The sequence below is a fragment of the Tyto alba genome, unplaced genomic scaffold (genome assembly GCF_018691265.1).
Source record: "Tyto alba isolate M040663 unplaced genomic scaffold, T.alba_DEE_v4.0 Super-Scaffold_1, whole genome shotgun sequence".
Taxonomy (NCBI): domain Eukaryota; kingdom Metazoa; phylum Chordata; class Aves; order Strigiformes; family Tytonidae; genus Tyto; species Tyto alba.
The window spans coordinates 19,272,280-19,287,946 of NW_024881261.1; positions in this window are offsets into that span (position 1 = coordinate 19,272,280).

Genomic DNA, 15,667 nt, shown 5'->3' on the forward strand with positions numbered 1-15,667 from the left:
GTCTGCCTTGAGCATGGTGAAATGTCTCTTGGATCCAATTCACTAAACATTTCTGTCCTCTTTGAGCACCTTTCAAGTTAAAAAAAAAAAAAAAATCAATCACAGAATTTTAGTGAAAAGTTTACCTCAATGATAAGTCTAGATTGTTGACCTAAAATTGGGACTGCCCAAGCACTTTTTATGTTTTACTAAATAAAGATATTTACTCTAGTGTGATGTTAATTAATAACTGATGGGCTAATTTGGAGGTCAGGATGGGAGCGAACAATCAAAAGCAGAATCTTTTCTCATTTAGTCTGCAGTTGCTGCTGAAATCAGTCTTTTAGATCTCTGCTTCATTTCTCTTATGATGAGTTTAGAGCAATGAATGTTTGCAAAAATAATTAGATTTTCCTGTTGGAGCTGGGATGTAAAAGCACTCGTATTTTCATTCCCCCTTTTTCTCCTTGCTTCCCCAATGGCACCATTTTTTAGGTCTGCAGCTTATGCTGAAAGTACCATAGAGACCAGATGTAGACAGCTACAACTATGACCTAGAGAATTTTAGTCCACATTGAGCTTTAAAAATGTCTGGTTTAGATAGTACTTTGTCAAAAGGGAGCCTGAACGTGCATGGTACGTACCTCTGCAGCTGGGAAGGTGAAGAAAAACACTAGATACATTTTTTCTGTCCATTTTTCTCTGTGTAGCTTGTGCCAGTGCATAGATTTGAGAAAGTTTCATCTGGATGCTCAGGACAACCATTTTCCTTTATTTGCAGCAGGAGTTCCTAAACTTCTGAAAGCTGCTCCTCCTGCTTCAGGAAAAGGAGCAAGGATGATGGTTCCTCCCCTCCCTTGGCCCACCTTGGATAACCACAAGGCATTTCACCACTGGCTTGTGCTTTGTTTTTTTAAAAAACACCACCTCAGATTGTTCTTTCAAAAAATGGAAACCCCTGATAGTTTTGCCTTAATGTCAGTATTTTAAGATGTAACTTGTTTGCCAGTATTAATATCAGTATTCACCCCATCTATACATCTTCCGTATGACAGATTTCTCCTGCTATCTTATTAGTGAAATCTTACCATGTTTAAATCCAATTGTCATTAATTCAGAAGAGAGCCAGCAGTGGATAGCTTTTCTATGTTTTTAGAGGCTGAAGTATCACAGGTTCAACTCTATGTTTCTTTTTATAATAATTAAGCGCTGACTTAATTCCCAGGCCTGAAAGGATGAACCCTCCTCTGTAGCTCAGGTACAGGGCCCCTAGGCATCACCAAAATGTTACAGGGACCTCTGAAGCCCTGAAGTGAATTTCAGCCTCTGCTCCATGTTGGAGGTGCCATGAAACAATCTTCCAGCAGGCCGAAGAGCCTCTGCTTTCAGTAAAATGGTCCCTAGCCACCAAAATGTGTCAGCACATGCACAGTACTTCAATTCCGTCTGCCCTGTTCAGCAGCATGTGTAAAAACTGGATTTTGTGATACGACATTTAAACAACTAATGTAGGCATGCAAGCAAATAGTAATAAAGCCATAAGCCTTTGTTGTGGCCTCTGCAGCATTAATGTTACTGCAGCAGGCAGCAGAGAGGACTTCTTTGGTTATGGGAGAAATACAACTCTTGACAAAATTGTGCGCCATACATGAACAGCACAAAACATGAAATGTGAGATTCTTCTGTTTTATAATATATTTTAGAACACATTCTCCCACTAATGTCTTCTAGAAACATACAAGACAACCCTGCTGCAGCTTAATAAACCATTTGTTTGCTCTGTGCTTTTTGTATTTCAACACACTTTCCCAGATGCCACTCTCAGCTGAAAGAGGTGGGCTGTTTCTACATTTAGCAAACAGAAATGTAAACACTCTGCAGTTTAACAAACTAAACCATGTCATGAACTAGAGGTCTTACCTTTCTCTCCTACCTCCCCAAGCAAGCATTTCAACTGATCTCTAAGCCAGTATTTAAACTTCTTTAAAGGCAATATTGCCAAAAATTAAATCAATGTGGCTTTCATTCCATTTTCATACTTACTAGCTATTAAATATGGAAATATCCTGGGACTCATGAACTGACAGGCAGTCATACTGTCACTGTCATTCCAGTCCCACAAGAATCTGTTTAGTTTTCACAGTCTCAAGGAACAGTAAAAAAAAAAAAAAGATACAGATTTGGTTAGCAAAAATGTCTGCATGCTGTTTAAAACATTCATAGCAAATGTAGGAAGATATATAATCATCTTGGCTGATATATTAAAATTATTTTGCTAAGAGCCATGGGGTCAGGTGGCCAGAGTTTTCCAGAAAGCTGGTATGTGAAGAAATAGATGCACTTTCTGGGTACAGAAAACACAAACTCACCTGCAAACAGCTGAAGTGCTGCCTGGAGTTGCATACAACCCCATTCATGTGATGCAACCACACAGGTCTCATCCACCAACACCGGAACCGAAGCCAATCCCGGGCAGTTATGCTACATAGTAAATTTTCACTTATGTTTTATGAATGAATATTTATATCCCAGAGGTACACAGCTGTGATATGAACTCAGACACAGAGAGGATCCACACACCACTGAAAACACAAAACACAGAAGTTAAGAGTGATATGACTCTTCCAAATGCAGCCTGACCATGCACCCCTGAATTTTGAAAGATGCCAGTCAGAATCTCTCTGTTGACTCTGAGTTTGATCAGAGCTGTTAGTCCTCCTGGTTAAGTGAAGAGAGGCAGCTGTTCGCCATCCAACAGCAAATGCCTTACTTGATTCTGAAGTGTTAGGAATAAGAAAACTGTGTGAGGCATTTTTGTTTCAGTGGCCCAAATCTTCATTCCGCATAATTTGTATGGCTAGAAATTACTGTGTCTTATTCCAGTAGTGGGCTAATGTCGTTCTGACTGGCATTAATTGACTGTGTTGAAAAAGTAACATGTTGATAAGGCTTATGTTATCTAAATGAGGTACTTTGTATACTTTAATGGCAGGTAAAGGGATTGTGCTGAAAGAAAGGAAAAGACAGAGCTAGGGCAAATGTTCAGCCATTTCAGGCAAAGAAAATCCAGCTGGGAGTACCTATGCCATACCTTTCCTGTCTTTGCCAGCATTGTTTTCTGGTTCCATTAAACCACTTCTAGGGAATTTTGTGACTACAAAGAAGAAATTTCAGCGGTGTTGGTGATCTTAGCAGCAGTGCGGGAGCTGCAGCAAGTGCGATGCCAGTCAGTGCAAACTTGACCGCACCTCACCAGTTGTTATTAAAGAGAAATAAGGGCTGTTGTGGTAAGGAAGTGGTGGCAGACAAAAAGTAGCTTGGTAAAAAGGAATGAGAGAAACATTCCTGGCATCCCAGCACTTTGCTTTGACCCACGAACAACAAATGTTAAGGCTGGCTGGAAATTTTTGGTATTATTATGCTGACTCTTGCAGACTCAAGACATTATCCTATCTGCTCTCCATAAAGCTTCCCATAAAGAAACAAGAAGGTCTCCTGAGATAATGTTGGTTTATAGCAGAAACCCGCCATTAAATATAGAGAGACTGGCTGCAGTTTCTCAATATACAAACTATGTACTTGCTTGTACTGACCTCTAAAATGAAAGAGGGAAGGACAGTGCTTGCTATGGAAGTATTTCCAATCCAGATGATTTTAAATCTTTGGCCAATATATTATTTTGCTCTTACTTCCTGACTAGTTTGTCTTGGATTTTAAAAGTATCTGTGAGTTACAAGAATGCATCCAGGTTTTCAATGACCTTCAGCATAGATAATATTGTATAAAATATACCTGAACCAGGGAAATACCACAAAAAGAATTTTTTGAAAGCACTGCAGTCTTTAGAACTGATAAAAAGAAAACCTGACACATGCCAGACAAATATGCATAGTATATCGTGATACGTGTCTTCCTTGTGTTACCCTGGTTTGGATTCATTCAAAGTGCACTGAAAAAAGTCTTTTCATGGACACTGGGCTGGGACCACACTGATATTATCAGGATGGAAAAAGTAACAATCTTTTATTGCAAACTGAATACACTGGTGACAAATACTGGTACTGCTTACATTATATTAACATTTCCCAATACTTTTTCTCACCTGTTTTTGTTGTCTCTTCTGCTTGACTGTACTTCCCCTGCTATCTATTGCATCTGCTAAAAAGGGGATAATCACTGAACTGCTGACAGGCCTAACCTGGTAGAAAAACCCCCGATGTTAAGTGGTACTTGTCATTGCAGAGGGGAAATCAAGGGTCATTGGGAGTTGTTGCATATGGCTTAATAGTCACATACCATTTTGCGCATCTATTCATCCTTCTCAAGAGAGAAGTCAGTAGCACAGAGGTATGCATTCCAGCTTTCAGAGTTGCTCTGCTAATGCAATGCTATTAGAATATGTTCTGGAGAAAAGTCTTTCTTTGGGGAATATGAACACTCTCCTGCTTAAATGTGGTGAAGATTTGGACAAAGAATCATTCCATGTGTAAACAAAGTCTGCTGCTTATTTAAGGACACTTTTGAAAAAGCTGAATATGGATCAATCTTAGGGGAGAATAATCAAGAAGAACATATTTCTTTGGGTGAAAAGGGGGCTGCTCTAATACTTATTCAGCATCATTCTTTATTGACGCTATCAGGTTTCAACAACTGACTAGAAGTTGTGGGCTTAGCACCCCTTAAGCATAAAAATGTCAGTGCCACACTATTTTAAGAAATTGCAAAGGATGCCCAGAAACACAAAACTAATTTCTTAATTTATGAAGACATAATTGGGTGTGGGCTGAGATAGAAATGAAACAACCACATAAAGGCAAAGAAAGTCTGTTGTAATCACTGGCTGAGTGAAATTTGTATTTGTATGACGTGTGTCAACTCAGCTGACAGAAGTTGGCAGCTATGTGTGCACAGCTAGCTTTTCCAAAGGAAGACCAAAGAAAAACTAAAGTGTGTTTATTCTGGCATCAAGACACTCTTACTCGAGCTGAAAGCTCAGCTATGTTGGTTCTAAGTCCAGAATTATCTTAATTTTACTCATTGTATTATCATTCTTTTCCGATACATACACATTCTTAAATAATAGTTTTCATCCAGAGGTAATGTTTTTGAGGAAGGTTAATTCTGGTGAGGTCATTCAGCAAGCAACAGGTCACCTTTTGCAGTTCTCCACTGCCTAGTGTCCTTCAGTATCCAGAGCTCTTAGTAAAACCCTGCATTGCTCCCACTTTTTCACATGGGGAAACAGAAGCCTAGGGAGATTATCTGATTTACTGTAGGGTCAATAACTTCCAGTCTTGTTGCAGCCTCATTTGAGAAAATTTAAAACGTACCATAATTCCCAGATAGAGGCTACTGGCTTTCAAAACAGAGCAATAGTGAAGCATACTGATGTTTACAAAAGTAACGTCACACACAAACTATGTAGCTCAGAGAATGAGTTGGCTGTACTAAACCCAAAAGCAAAATAATAACGTTTACCTTATTAGAAAGAGAGATCCGTGGCTGCCTCCATTTACACTGGTGTTATCTGGAGGTGTTTTGTGGGAGCTGCAATGAGACAGACTTTGAGATGAGAAGAGCATTGCTGGAACTTTGGGAAAGGATACGGGAGAGCGACTGACATATTGCTGTGGTTGGGATGAACCTCTGGGGGAGGGACAGAGCAAAAGGGGCCCCCATGCTCTAGCGAGGGTGGGTAGGTGCTGCTGTGTGGGGTCCGTGGGTGCTATGGGTGACACCTGCGCTAGGAGCTGTGGGTCTGCTCAGCAGCTAAACAGGACCTGGGGCAGGTCAGTGGGATGCTGGTGAGGCTGCCTAAACCTGGCTTAGCATCAGCTGGGTGCAGCTCAGTGTCCCTGGCCTTGGGTGGGCTGCTGCTACCTCTTCTGGCTAGCAGGGAGGGGTGGTGTGGAGCCACGGAGCCCTACCCCGAGCCATGCTCCATGTCCACCACGTCCTGCCTGCTCTCCAGGCCCTGCAGGACTTTGCCTGGGTGCCAGCGGCTGCCTGCTCCAGGTCACACAAAAGCCCTGGTACAGAGCCAGGTGCTGAGTCCAGATCTCTGGAGCTTCAGGCTGGTGCCTTCATCATGAAACCCCTTCATTTCCCATCAGATTGCTCACACTTAATCTCAAAGGTATATGCATGTCTGTGAACGGGAAAAAGCAAAAAGAAACTTAAAAACTGTAATTACTCTATGGAAAAATCTCACAGAATACAGAAAAGAAGACAGAATTTTATAGAAACTCACAGAAATGATAATAACAAGTTTGCAGAATTTTATCAAGAATTATTACCTGTTCTTTTCATCCTGTATTCCTGCTAGAGAGTTTTGCAACAAGCCTGAAAAGTCCAGTTAAAAAACATTAAATTATCATTTGGACCTTACATAAAGGATTGCCAGGGAAATTATTTCCTTCTGCAAATCAGCAATTTCATACTTGAATGAGAGAGAGTTCACCTTTAACAGAATTCACTATTATTGTTATAATTGAACAGTTATATGAAACATATTCTTTTGCTACCTTATAAATGCTCTTCAGTGAAGTACTGCAAAATGACAAAGATTATTACCTTTGTATCTCTAGATGTTTGCCTATTAAACACACCTTAAGACATTTTTTTTCCCCCAGGATACTCGCATAAATGATATGTCATGTAACGTCAATGCACATTGCCATACTAAGTTCCCACAGATATATTTTTTTGCTCATAACATGAAATGAGTTAAATTCAGATCTAAATTTATGTCTTTATTCATATAAATGCCAGCTGCAGTGGAAGTATTGGAGACATTAGCAACCAATTGTCTGTCCCAAAATGCCAGTGAATTCAATAGCCTACTAAGTGGATTTTAAATAAATAGAGGCTCTCAGACCCAAACCCTAAAGTGAATCCAAATCCAGAGTAAAAAAATTTAGGTAAAAAGAACATAAAATCTGGTTTGTTTCACTTAATTTCCCATCTCTTTGTAAGCTGTTGTGCTAGTGTATGCAATTAATTGTGACAGTGAGAATATTGGAGAGGTGCTTCAAGAAAAGTCTGAAATAGCATTTTCATTTGCCTGAAGTGTGCCTGGGAATTGCCAAGTCACACTAACACACTCCTCGCAGACCCTGGTTACCTAGAGGGCAGGCTGAAAGCCTTGGCTCAAGAGGTTGTTCCTTCAGCTGCAAATCCAATCCTGCTCACCAACAGGCTTTAGCTCCTTCCTGGAGCAGCGATGGTGGGTCACCTCAGCCTCTTCCCCGGCAGATTGTTGCCAGAAGACTCGGGGGAGCACAGCAGCACTGCCAAGGGAGAGACCCGTGGGACAGGGACCGAAGGCAAAACCCTCTGCCAGGAGAAAGCTCCTGCTGCTGGACCAGACCACCTGTGGGGCTAGAGGGGACAGAGCCCATGAACCCAACTTTTTGCTGAGTGTTCAAATGTTTTGGGTGCCAGAAAACCAGGGTACTCTGTACTATAAGCAGTCTGATGTCTGTAATGCACAAATCCCAATTTCTCTACTGTGTTTCAAGAATGCATTAATTACATTGAAATGGTGAGGTAATTACATGGTGAATTGGTCTTAGATAATGGAAAAGAAGACATTTAACAGCGATTTAAAAATTTATAATGCAAGACTGAATATGTTTCTTTAGATTAAAACCTTTCAGGAGTTTCTAAGCACAGATATATTTTTTTTTTTCCATCTTAACTGTCAACACTCTTCTCAGCAAACACTCCTTCACATTAGAATTAGGATTTAACGTAGAGATAAAAGCTTAGGGCGGATTCTTGCCCAGCATGAAAGCTCACCTTTAGGATGGAGAATGACTCTGCTTGTATAAAAAGCTGCCTGTCTACTAACACTGTGAATCACAGCTTTTGGTGCTGACAATATACATAACCTGAGCAAGCTCCCTACACGAACTCCGTGTCAACATATCAACAGAATTTCTTGTCTTGGACAGAGTCAAAGTTCTTCAATGAGTTTAGAGGACAACTGGCAAACTCCTAATCTCTTATTAAAAAAGAGGGGAAAAGAGCAACAGATAGTGATGAGTGGACAAAAAGATAACTATTTCAGAATAAATAAAACCAAATTAGACTGGAGAAGTGTCTTTTTTTTTTTTTTTTTTATATTAGAAGTATTTACAAAATAGGATTTTGATGACGTTAAAGGTGATGAGTTATATAAGCCTATGCCGAGATACCAGTACACATATGCTCCTGCAGAAGCTGCAAAGGTTACACATTCTGGACATTGATTTACTTTACTAATTCAGCCTGATCATTCAAAACTTTAAACATTCAAAGGTAGTCAACAGTTTTGGAAGACAGCGTTCGTAGGGAAGCTGCTACCTGCAGATTAGTGACTGGGTCTGTGCACTCTGCATCCTCAGGGTAATTGCACAGATGGCAGCGACGCAGAGGTCGTGTTAGGAAATTGTCAAACTCACCTCAGGCAGAATTTCATCTGGAGCTAGGGGAATTATATCAGAAAGTGATTAGGCACAATGGAGTCCAAACATAGGACTAGAGCAGCTAACTTATGATACTATTAATTCTTAGTGGATAGGATGTGTGTAAAAAAGTTTAAATATAAGTTGCATAAATGCCCATGGGAAACAGCTGCACAATTGCTCATGCTGTTTTTCTTTTTTCTGTTTTGATGATTTTTCTCTTTAGTATATTCAGAACCACAGTGTTCTTGTAGCTGATCATGATCCCTCCCCTCAGATTGAAGAGTTAAAAGAGCATTTAAATCTATTTTACATGTCTTGACAAAAATCAGTTCATTAAAGAATGAGAGGTCCCTTGAAAAAGATGCATAATATTTGATGTAGTAGTACTTCAGGGCAGGGGGGAAAACCTACAGGAACACTATTTACCTGCTGATACCTGAAAACAAACATGTCCTCAATTAAAACTAAAGGTATTTCTGTTTCAAGGGAATTGTAAGAAGTAACTTAATAATAAGGCAATTTAGGAATATTAGAGGGGAAAACAGCTTTATGTGTTTCTAGTGTGCTTTGTGCTTGGGGTATAAACACTCACAAACTATCCAAGCTTAATAAAGAGGGAAAATATTGGAAATTAAAGCTTTAAAAATGCCTGTTCATTGTGGAGATTACAATTCTATACACAAAGTTATGATTTTCCTAAATAAGGAAAGAATGAAAGATCAAGTTGTTAAGTTTGGGGAACATATTTTGTAAACTAGTGAGCATATAAATAGTTGTATGAAAGTCTTTGCCAATCATGCTGTTAAACTGAAATTTCTACAGACAAAACTCGACTTCTATATTGACAGCATTTTTACAAGTTGGCAGATATGGGATTCATCCAAAGCCTGCTGAAATCAGTGAGCATTTTCATGGGCTTGAATAAGGACTTTAACACGATATGCTTCTTAATGCAAATGACACAGCATTCTCAACACCTATCTCTGCAAAACTGCTTGAAGCTTTATAATTTAAAATGGATTATTTCCATCTTAGAAAGCATGTTAAAAATTCAAAGTTTCATGAAGACTCCAAATGCATATTTTTCAACACAGTATTCTTCAAAACTATCTTTATTTCAGTTATCTACATGAATAAAAAACAGCTAATAAATAGAATAGAGAATCAGAAGTCAGGAAATCCAGGTTAGGTATAATCTTATATGTGATTTTGTGCAAAATGCTCTGTTCTTCTATGATGAAAATAATTTCAAAATGCCATAGGCATGCTCTCCTCCACCACCTGAAGTGCAAAGGTTTTTCTACTAACAAAATCTGAAAAAAACATATATCATATCAAACTGAACAATTAAACTTATTTCTTTAATTATCTGACATGCAGAACAGAGTTTTGCAGAAGAAACGACCTAGAAAGCATTCAAAAGCACCCATTAGCTGGTATGACTTCTGCAAACACCCACTAAAAAATTACATTTACAAATCTCTCCACATGCCATGGAAGCAGAAATTTTAGGATGCCTGAAATGACACTTGTTCACAAGGAACTACCATACACAGTGTGGGATGCAGACTGGAATACTGAAAAGTAGGAGTAAGAAGTGGTGATAAGGTCTCTTGCTCTCACACAAGAAAATGTTTGCAAATAAACTGGCACCAGGAATTGAACCCCACACCTGATGTGAATGGCAATTGAATCTGGGACCCAGAGGTTCCCTGAGCGATACACTTAGTGGCTATCCAGCTCAAAGCCTGACTCTGCACCAGTCCTCCCGGAGAGAAGGCACAGAGAAAATAATCTCTTTGATGGTTCAGAGGCCAGGCAAGGCCTTGTTTGAAGGTTTATGATGTTATATTAAAAACTAAATGCAGTCCAAAGAATATAGTGTTGATATTACAACAAAACATGTAATTTTCTGAGTTCAGTAATAAAAAAGAAGTTAGTGCTATATAATAACTGAACAATTTACATTGATGGCTTTCACAGTATTCTCTGTCTTTTCATGCAGCAAGGTCTTTCTGGCTTGTTATTTTTGCACATTGCTCAGGAGAATTTCATACTGAGGCATCAAGAATGATGGTAGTTTGGTTACTAGACTTACCACACTTTGCAGAATGCTTTCCCATTCTCAGCCCCTTCTGTCCTCCTCTTAGGTCATGCCTGCCTTGTGAGCAGGAGAGAGTATTTTAGGCACAACTCTTGACCATTATTAATATTTTGGTTTAGCCACCAAATGGAAACATTTTCAGAAAACAAAAATTGAGATCAAATCAAGATAAAAGCTAAGTGGAAGCTATTTTATTTTCCTGAGGTGAGGAAGCAGAAGGCCCCAGTTCACACTGAATCAGAAACAAAGCTTTTATTCCACTTGGAGATGTGTAACAAGAGCAACCACAGAAGTGAAAAGCTAGAGCTCATACAGCATTCACGATGGTGGGAGAACACAGCGCTCTCTGAGGGACTTCGTGTGCTCACCTTGAGTAGGAGAGGGCCAGGCTCCCTCTGCCTGATGCAAACCACAGATTTAGGAGCTCACGGGCTTCAGGCAACCCAAGTTGAAATCCTCCCCTGAGAAGACTTGAATGCTAATTCCCCCCGTTGCCAGTAAATGATCTCGACCACCTGAGTGTTGAATAGAAAGGATGGAAAGGCAATGCACTTCCCTCGCTTTGTAAATCTCCCTACAAAGCTCATGAGCTGAAATTAACCATTAAATTTTAACAGCAATTTAGGATCAAACAAAACCTCATTTAGGTTCTGAAGGCACAAGGAAGGATTCCTATAGGTCTGAATAGCTGTAAGTATGCAAACCCTGTAGCTATATTTTATGGATGCTCTCTTTCTCAACTGTCATTTCTGATGTACATTAGTTTATCTCACTGCAAAAATCAAGCACATTTGCTATAAAACTAAGTCATCATTGAAATAAGCACTTACACTACTGGCTAGATTTAATAGTGAAGGTAGGGAGTAGTTGCAAACTAGTGCATTGCCCTAAAGTTACCTCTTGTTTTTTAATTCCCTTCAGCCAAAGCCATCCTGTGCTCTGCTTGTGGGCAGTCTGGGAACCTCACCAATGAAACCATTAAAACAAAACAAATCCAAAAAACCTCACTCTTCAATACACAAAAATAAATAAATCTTTTTCCATTATATGCAAGTTGCCAATGTGTGGTTCAGTATTTTCCATGGTTCTGTCTTCACAATCCGCCTATGCTAAAAAAAGTAGTTGAGAGACTTGTAAGGCTGTTACTCAGTTTTACAAGATATAATGGACATATAATGCCAAGCATGTACTGTATGCTAATATAATATGTGACATCTTTATTTAACTGCTTTGGATTAGTAATATACAATAATTGTGATGAAGCTCTGATCTAAGCAATACATTTTCATATTCTTTTTATATCATCACTTTTAGGTTTGATAATCTATGTGAAAAATTCTTTGCTATTACTGACTAATAAAAAGCTCTAAGATAGTGTTTGATGCAGACGTTTTGTCTTTTAATCTGCTATGATTAAGACAAATGAAGCTACAATATCAACATTGCATGTTTCCAAAACTACCTTGATTTAAGAAGCTTAAAAAAAAAGTCACCAACCAACCAGCTGAAAATCCGGTAGTAGTATCTGATCCGTACAAAACATAAGAATCTCCTCCTTCTTGGTTTTCTCCTTCGACCCCCAAGTTGAAAAGACACTGGGGTGCAAATTGAGTGAAGTCATCACAGAGATACCTACATGCACCTGATTAAAGAAGAATGCTAATTGCAGAAATGTAGCATATCTGGATTTTGCATTTATGAAATTCTCAGGACAGCTGTATGTCCACATACTAAAGAGCATGAACAAGTGAAACCTAAAAAAGACAGTAGATTATTTTTTTTTCCCCCATAATTATTTTCTTCAAAAGAAATGATGGTTATTTGACCTGCTAATCCTACAAATGTGGTAAGAAACCTATGTTTCAAATTTCTTTGCTCACCTCCACTTCTCAATTTCTAGCAAAACCTATTTGCACAAGGTTAGGAAATCAGCCATGGAGTACAGAGGCAAGATACTCAGCAAGCTTCAGCTGTGACCTAGCCTTCATTGACTGGCTCAATTTAACAAGTGGTAAAGACTCCGAATGAAAAACCAAGAAGCATTTAGAGAGCTGAAGCAAAGGGCTGCAGCCTCTGGGAAGAGGCAGCCAGCTTGCTACGCCCCTGGCACAGCGCTGTGAGCTGGAGTGTGCTGCCAAGGCTCAGCTGGCGGCTGCTGCGCTGGCTCTGCTGCAGCAGCAGTCTGTGGTGCGAGCTGAGCAAACACCAGGAGCTCCCAGTAGTGTTCAAATCAGGCTGGGTTAAAAATGGGTTCGCCTAGACAGCCTTGAGATAGATACTGTTAACTCTTCAGCTTTCTAAATATGGTCAAATAGGGTAGGATTTCATATGGTCCAAGACAGTTCTTGGCCTCCTTCTCATAAGTGGAGCTCAATTATTCTGTTTTAATCTGAATTCTGACAATCTGAAATCATGGGGAACCCATCCATCACTAGTAGAAATCAGGTAAGCATGGACTACGACAAGATCAATAGGGAAAAAAGCAAACATCCCCAAGGTAATCCAAATAAGCTAATTGCAAGAAAAAAAAAAATGGAAATCAAATTATGATGTCTGATCCAAAACTTGTGGTGTTATCCCACATGGATTCTGCTCCCAGACAGGTTGTTATCAATATGTAACCTGTTTTGCTCCTCAGAAATGAGAGATGAAGCATAGAGACTCTGTAAGCTTCCCCACCACCACCTTGAACCATTGTTTTGAATCAGTTAGGTTTTTTGTTTGTTTGTTTTGTTTTTTAAGAGGCAAAGACGCATTTACAAATTGCAGCCTAGACATATAACAACTCATTATCCTTTCTCAGCAGCTTTATCTATGTGTTTTTCCTTAATATTGGAATCACTCCGATTTATGAAAATGTGCTGCAAATAGAGGATTGACATTACATGTAGCTAGGATAAGGACTGACAAGAGAGCTAGCCAAATCATTCATCTATGTAAGTGACAACGCAGTTCTAAAATGTGTTAAATTCCCTGAAGTTACCCTATGCCTTGAGAAAATACAAAATAAAACCTGAGGTCTAGTGAAAAAAAAAAAAAAAGAGGAAAAAAAATTGTCACAGATAAAGGGGTGAGTTCCTTATCTAGAGAAATTCAAAGTGAAAGCTTCAATTTCTTTAGCATTCTCCAATTGCCTGTCTGTTTTATTATGAATGACAATAGATCCTGAACATAGTTAAAGGCAGCATCACTATGCAAAGAATGCAGATTGTTGCTGTAAGTAATAACTGGAGAAATTAGCCAGGGATTGGTTGTGCTCCATGAAAGTAGTAATTTCTTCTTCATTGTACACCTACAAGTATGAAAATACTAACTGAATGCATGATTAAGCATAGCATCCATGCTTATGTCATATATAATTAATAAGCTCTACTAATAAAGTCAGCAACAAATCAATTAAGAAAAAATTGAAGGCAAAAGATAAACTGAGAATACTTTTGCACCATAAAATATAAAAGCCTTGATGCATCAGTTGGTGCCCCAGAGACAAGGAAGGGAAACCCAGGAGTCCATTTTTTCTTTTGAACAACTAATGATATGAAAAACTATGCAAGCAATTACACCTTCAGATTCACAGTTGAAGTGTACCTGTTGCAAACAGTTAAAAATGAAAAATACACATAACTACAACTAGCACATGGGGGTGGGAAATCAAGCAAAGAGCTCAAAAAATTCCTACGCTATCACTTTAATACAAAAACTAGCTCCTATTGCATCTCTCACATTTTGATTACGTGCCTACAGTAGTTTATGCAAAAAACAGGGAATGAGGAACAGAAAACACAGGTCTCAGCACAGCTGAGTTGATGCTGCCTGAACAGCTCTGACTATAGGACAATGTTTAACCCTTAAAATCAAGTATAGGAAATTAAAACTGGGTCTTCTAAACTAATTTAATTGAGATTTTAGTTCTGTACCTGTAAGTTATTGGCCAACATCATATACTATTAAAGAACCTGAATTCACGTTTTAAAAGGTAGAATTCAAAGGTATTGACTATTAGGTTAAGAAATACATTTTAAAAAATCTGTAAGCATGTGAAACCCATCACCAGTAGAAACTGGACAAGCATGAGCTGGGAGATGATCAATAGGACAAAAGCAAACATCCCCTAGATAATTTAAACACAGCTTGGTTGTAGATATCCCAGGAGATTTCAGCCCCTATCTGGAAATTAACTGAGCAAACTAAGAAATTATTAACTTGGAATCCTCCCGTAGCATAGGCTGGAAAGAGAGTTTCCACCTTCCAGAATGTGCCATTTCAGATAACAGCTTAATGCATTTCCATCAATATGCAGAAATGCAATATTGAATAGATTCAGAATCCTAAAACAAAACCACCCAAAGCAAAATGCAATGAGGTTGTTTATATGCAACAGGAACAAATGTACGTTATTACATTAAAAGCTTCAGTTTGAATGAATACCAAATGCTTTTCATGCTTGGGAAGACTTTTTGTTCACTGTAAAAATTACCATAAAAGTTAGAATTCTGAAAGAAAAGTGATGCAGAACATTTTATTGATTTCAGTACAATTAGACAATACAGTAAGCACTATACAGCACATGGGAAAATATTAGAGTTTACTCAAGTTTTAGCTTTATCTAACATAGTGATTGAATTAAAGAAAAAATATTTCCATTCTTAAACTATAATATTAATCACTAGAAAAATCAAACCTCAACAGTTAAGGGAAAAAAAAATAGATTTCTGCAACTCAAAAGCAATTCTATAGAACTACTTACAAGAAAGTAAATTTTTCTCTTCCACTACTAACCAAATTTTTCCTGTGCTCATCTCTGTTTTACATAGGTCACATTTATCTGCCATAATTAGTTAACTTTTCTATTAATGAAGTGAAATGTTTAAGATTGAATATAGTGCATTTAGTATCACAGAACAAGTCTTGTCAGGGAATTTTAAAATCTGAGCAGGATACTTTTCTATCTTGGAATCCAGAAAGATTTGGGAAAAGGTCCTTCTGTAGAGTAAATGACTGAGATGACAAAATTAAGTGCCTTCTCCGCTCACTGTAGCATGTTACCAGACCCATGTACCCATTCCTTCCTACTAATCAAGGCCAACTATTAAAAGCCCCCAAGCAGTATACATGCTGCCACCACAGTCCTTGA